Here is a 5,646-nt window from a genome sequence, read left to right as displayed (position 1 = left end):
TCTGAAGTAGTCCCTTGGTATGCGCCTGTAGCTAATTATCTAGTTAGCTGCACTTTTCCTCCAAACTTTACTAAGCATCAAAGAGACAAGCTGAAAAGCGAGTCCAAATATTACATATGGGATGACCCATATTTATAGAGATGTGGTGCTGACCAGGTAATTAGACGGTGTGTGCCTCAATCAGAATTTTAGTCCATTTTAGAGGCCTGCCACTCATCTGAGAGTGGAGGATATTTTGGCCCTCAAAGAACAGCTAGAAAAATTTTAGACTGTGGATTCTGGTGGCCTACTCTTTTTAAAGATACTGCTGAATTTTGTAAATCTTGTTCCCCATGCCAAAGGTTTGGTAATATATCCAAGAGGGATGAGATGCCTCAGCAGATTATGCTTTTCCGTGAAATTTTTGATGTTTGAAGCATTGACTTCATGGGTCCATTTCCAAATTCTAATGGTTATTTTTATATATTGTTAGCTGTAGATTACGTTTCTAAATGGGTGGAAGCAATTCCTACCCGCATTGATGATGCTAACACTGTTGTTTCCTTTGTTAGAAACCATATTATTTGTCGATTTGGATCACCATGAGCAATCGTGAGCGATCAAGGTACCCATTTTTGTAACAAGAGACTAACAGGATTACTGAAGAAGCATGGGATAATTCATAAAGTAGCAACAGCCTACCACCCTCAGACTAATGGGCAAGCCGAGGTGTCAAACAGAGAGATAAAGCGTATATTGTAAAAGATAGTCAAACCTCATAGAAGAGACTGGAGCACCAGGCTACAAGATGCACTCTGGGCATACAGAACAGCATACAAGACACCCATTGGGGTGAGTCCCTTCCGCTTAGTTCATGGAAAAGCCTGTCGATCACCTCCCGGTTGAACTAGAGCACAAAGCCTTTTGGGCAGTAAAGGAGTACAACATGGGATTTGAGAAAGCCGGAGCTGAAAGGAAGTTACAACTGCAAGAATTGGAAAGCCTTCGCCTAGAAGCTTATGAGAACTCGAGGCTGTACAAGGAAAAGATGAAGGCTGTACATGATAACCACATCAAGAGGAGAGAGTTCCAACCTGGGGACTTAGTCCTACTTTACAACTCTAGACTGAGGCTCATGCCAGGCAAGTTGAGATCAAAATGGGAAGGTCCATATAGAGTAGAGAAGGCTGAGCCATACGGAGTTTTTCACCTGAGTCGTCCTTCAAGATCCGAATTCATCAAAGTTAATGGACATCGCTTAAAGCTATATCATGGTGAGAAGGTGACGAAAAATAAGGAGTTAGAAATCTTCCTTTTGGAGGATCCACCCACAGCAAAAGACTGAGCTAGTGGAGCGTCCAACTTAAGGACGTTAAAGCAAAGTGCTAGATGGGAGACAACCTACCATGGTATGATCGTTCCTTTTTTTCTTCTTAGTTTTCTTTTTCAATAACTCTTCTCTTTAGTAGCACATTTTGTTTGCATCTTCATTTGCATATTGCATAAAAAAAGGGGAGGAGGGGGCACGCGATGCGACAGCGTCACCGACGCGTCCGCGTCGCAGGTGAGTACGAAAGAAAATATTGCATCTTCATTTGCATATTGCATAAAAAAACATTTGCATATTGCTGCCCATTTTTGGCGTTTAATGCCAGCTTTTTTCCCCTTTCTGGCGTTTAAACGCCAGCTTTGTGCCCATTTCTGGCGTTAAACGCCAGCTCTGTGCCCCTTTCTGGCGTTTAAATGCCAGTAAGCTTCTCCTCCAAGGTGTGCTATTTTTAATACTATTTTTCATTCTATTTTTGCTTTTTCAATTGTTTTTGTGAGTTCACATGATCATCAACCTACAGAAAACATGAAATAATAATGAAAAATAAATAGATATAGTTAAATAAAATTAGGTTGCCTCCCAACAAGCACTTCTTTAATGTCAATAGCTTGACAGTGGGCTCTCATGGAGCCTCACAGATATTCAGAGCAGGGTTGGAGCCTCTCAACACCAAACTTAAAGTTTGGTTGTGGCCTCTCAATACCAAACCTCCCAACACCAAACTTAGAGTTTAAATGTGGGGGTTTTGTTTGACTCTGTATTGAGAGAAGCTTTTCATGCTTCCTCTCCATGGTTACAGAGGGAGATCCTTGAGCTTTAAACACAAGGGAGTCCTCATTCACTTGAAGGATCAATTCTCTTCTGTCAACATCAATCACAGCTTATGCTGTGGCTAGGAAGGGTCTGCCAAGGATGATGAATTCATCCATACACTTCCCAGTGTCTAGGATTATGAAATCGGCAGGGATGTAGTGGCCTTCAACCTTTACCAAGACATCTTCGACAAGTCCATAAGCCAGTTTTCTTGAATTGTCTGTCATCTCTAGTGAGATTCTTACAGCTTGTACCTCAAGGATCCCTAACTTCTCCATTACAGAGAGTGGCATGAGGTTTATACTTGACCCTAGGTCACACAGAGCCTTCTCAAAGGTCATGGTGCCTATGGTACAAGGTATTGAGAACTTTCCAGGATCCTGTCTTTTCTGAGGTAATCTCTGCCTAGTCAAGTCATCCAGTTCTTTGGTGAGTAAGGGGGTTCATCCTCCCAAGTCTCATTACCAAATAACTTGGCATTTAGCTTCATGATTGCTCCAAGGTACTTAGCAACTTGCTCTTCAGTAACATCTTCATCCTCTTCAGAGGAAGAGTACTCATCAGAGCTCATGAATGGCAGAAGTAAATTCAATGGAATCTCTATAGTCTCAGTGTGAGCCTCGATTCTCATGGTTCCTCATTAGGGAACTCCTTGGAGGCCAGTGGACGTCCATTGAGGTCTTCCTCAGTGGAAATCACTGCCTTTCCCTCCTCTATGCATTCGGCCATGTGGGACGTGTTTATGGCCTTGTATTCTCTCTTTGGGTTCTCTTCTGTATTGCTTGGGAGAGTACTAGGAGGGAGTTCAGTAATTTTCTTACTCATCTGACCCACTTGTGCCTCCAAATTTCTAATAGAGGATCTTGTTTCAGTTATGAAACTTTGAGTGGTCTTAATTAAATCAGAGACTATGGTTGCTAAGTCAGAGTGGCTCTGCTTAGGACTCTCTGTCTGTTGCTGAGAAGATGATGGAAAATGCTTGCTATTACTAAACCTATTTCTTCCACCGTTCATGTTGTTGAAGCCTTGTTGAGGCCTCTGTTGGTCCTTCCATGAGAGATTTGGATGATTTCTCCATGAAGGATTATAGGTGTTTCCATAGGGTTCTCCCATGTAATTCACCTCTTCCATTGCTGGATTCTCAGGATCATAAGCTTCTTCTTCAGATGAGGCTTTTTTGGTACTACCTGTTGCTGCTTGCATGCCAAACAGACTCTAAGAAATCATATTGACTTGCTGAGTCAATATTTTGTTCTGAGCCAATATGGCATTCAGAGTATCAATCTCAAGAACCCCTTTCTTCTGATTTGTCCCACTATTCACATGATTCCTTTCAGAAGTGTACATGAATTGGTTATTTGCAACCATTTCAATCAGTTCCTGAGCTTCTGCAGGCATCTTCTTCAGATAAAGAGATCCTCCAGCAGAGCTGTCCAATGACATCTTGGACAGTTCAGACAGACCATCATAGAAGATACCTATGTTGCACCATTCTGAAAGCATGTCAGAAGGACACCTTCTGATCAATTGCTTGTACCTTTCCCAAGCTTCATAGAGGGATTCACCTTTCTTCTGTCTGAAGGTTTGGACTTTCACTCTAAGCTTACTCAATTTTTGAGGTGGAAAGAACTTTGCCAAGAAGGCATTGACTAGCATTTCCCAAGAGTTCAGGCTTTCTTTAGGTTGTGAGTCCAACCATGTCCTAGCTCTGTCTCTTACAGCAAAAGGGAAGAGCATAAGTCTGTAGACCTCAGGTTCAACCCCATTGGTCTTAACAGTATCACAGATTTGCAAGAATTCAGCTAAGAACTGATGAGGATCTTCTAATGGAAGTCCATGAAACTTGCAATTCTGTTGCATTAGAGAAACTAATTGAGGCTTAAGCTCAAAGTTGTTTGCTCCAATGATAGAGATAGAGATGCATCTCCCATAGAAGTCGGGAGTAGGTGCAGTAAAGTCACCAAGCACCTTCCTTGCATTGTTGGCATTGTTGTTGTTTTCGGCTGCCATTGCTTCTTCTTGTTTAAAAATTTCTGTTAGGTCCTCTCCAGAGAGTTGTGCTTTAGCTTCTCTTAGCTTCCTCTTCAAGGTCCTTTCAGGTTCAGGATCAGCTTCAACAAAAATGCCTTTGTCCTTGCTCTTGCTCATATGAAAGAGAAGAGAACAAGAAAGTATGGAATCCTCTATGTTACAGTATATAGATTCCATGAGGTGTCAGAGGAAAAGAAGAATAGAAGGAAAAGGTAGAGAGGAGAGAATTCGAACTTATAGAGAGAGAGTCCGAATTGCTGATAGTAGAGGAGTGTTAGTCCTTAAATAGAAGGATGTGAGAAGAGGGGAAGAATTTTCGAAAATTGAAATTGAGAAAGTAGTTAAGTGGTTTTAAAAAAAGATTTTGAAATTAGAAATAAAAAAGATATGATTGAAAATAAATTTTGAAAAAGACGTCATTGAGAAGATATGATTGACAAAATATGGTTTTCAAAAAGATATGATTGATAATCAATTAAAAAGATTTGATTTTTAAAATTAATGACTTGGCTAACAAGAAATTTAAAAGATATGATTCTAAAATTCAAAATTTGATCATTTCTTAATAGGCAAGAAATTTTTGAATCACATCTCTAATTGTTAGCAAGGATTTTTGAAAATAGTAAAAAAAATAAAAAATGGAAAGAAATTGATTTTGAAAAGATATGATTGAAAAGATATGATTTGAAAAAGATTTGATTTTGAAAAAAATTATGAAAATTTGAAAAAGATTTGAATTAAAAGCAAAATCTTCCCTCTTGTGCCATCCTGGCATTAAACGCCCAGAATGGTATCCATTCTGGTGTTTAACGCCCAAAATTCTACCCTTTTGGGCGTTTAACGCCAGTTTTCCTTCCTCACTGGGTGTTTTGAACACCCAGCTTTTTCTGTGTAATTCCTCTGCTGAATGTTCTGAATCTTCAATTCTCTGTATTATTGACTTGAAAAGACATAGTTTTTTAAATAAAATTTTGAATTTTTAGAGAATAATAACAAAATGAAAGTAAATCATGAAGAACTAAGATCAAATAAACAATGCATGCAAGACACTAAACTTAGAAATTTTCATATTAGAGACACTAACAAATTTAGAATACATATGAGAAACAACAAAACACACAAAATAAGAGAATTTAAAGATCAGAGCAAGGAAATCCTCAAGAACAACTTGAAGATGAATGAAGAACATAATGCATATATTCGAAAAATGCAAGAAGAATAAAGACATGCAATTGACACCAAACTTAAAAATTGACACTAGACTCAAACAAGAAACACAAAATATTTTTGGTTTTAAGATTTTGTTAATTTTTTTTTTTGCATTTTTTTCGAAAATTAATTTGGAAAAAGAGAAAGATAAGGAGATTCAAAATTTTTAATAAGAATTCCAGGAATCATGCAATGTTAGTCTAAAACTCCGGTCCAGGAATTAGACATGGCTTACTAGCCAGCCAAGCCTTCAATGAAAGCTTCGGTCCAAAATACTAGACATG

At 38.9% G+C, this 5,646-nt stretch overlaps 1 non-coding gene across 1 annotated transcript; it reads left to right on the top strand.

Moving 5' to 3' along the window:
• Positions 1-3,619: 3,619 nt before the first annotated feature.
• On the top strand, positions 3,620-3,727 carry LOC148565400 (small nucleolar RNA R71). The gene has a single exon (XR_015885250.1). It is a non-coding gene; the product is annotated as a small nucleolar RNA R71 (small nucleolar RNA).
• Positions 3,728-5,646: the final 1,919 nt, after the last annotated feature.

Source organism: Arachis ipaensis, chromosome B5, assembly GCF_059453495.1.
Source record: "Arachis ipaensis isolate K30076 ecotype BB chromosome B5, ASM5945349v1, whole genome shotgun sequence".
In the NCBI taxonomy this organism is placed as follows: domain Eukaryota; kingdom Viridiplantae; phylum Streptophyta; class Magnoliopsida; order Fabales; family Fabaceae; genus Arachis; species Arachis ipaensis.
Note: the sequence above shows the minus strand (reverse complement) of the source record. Positions and strands in the feature narration are given on the sequence as shown.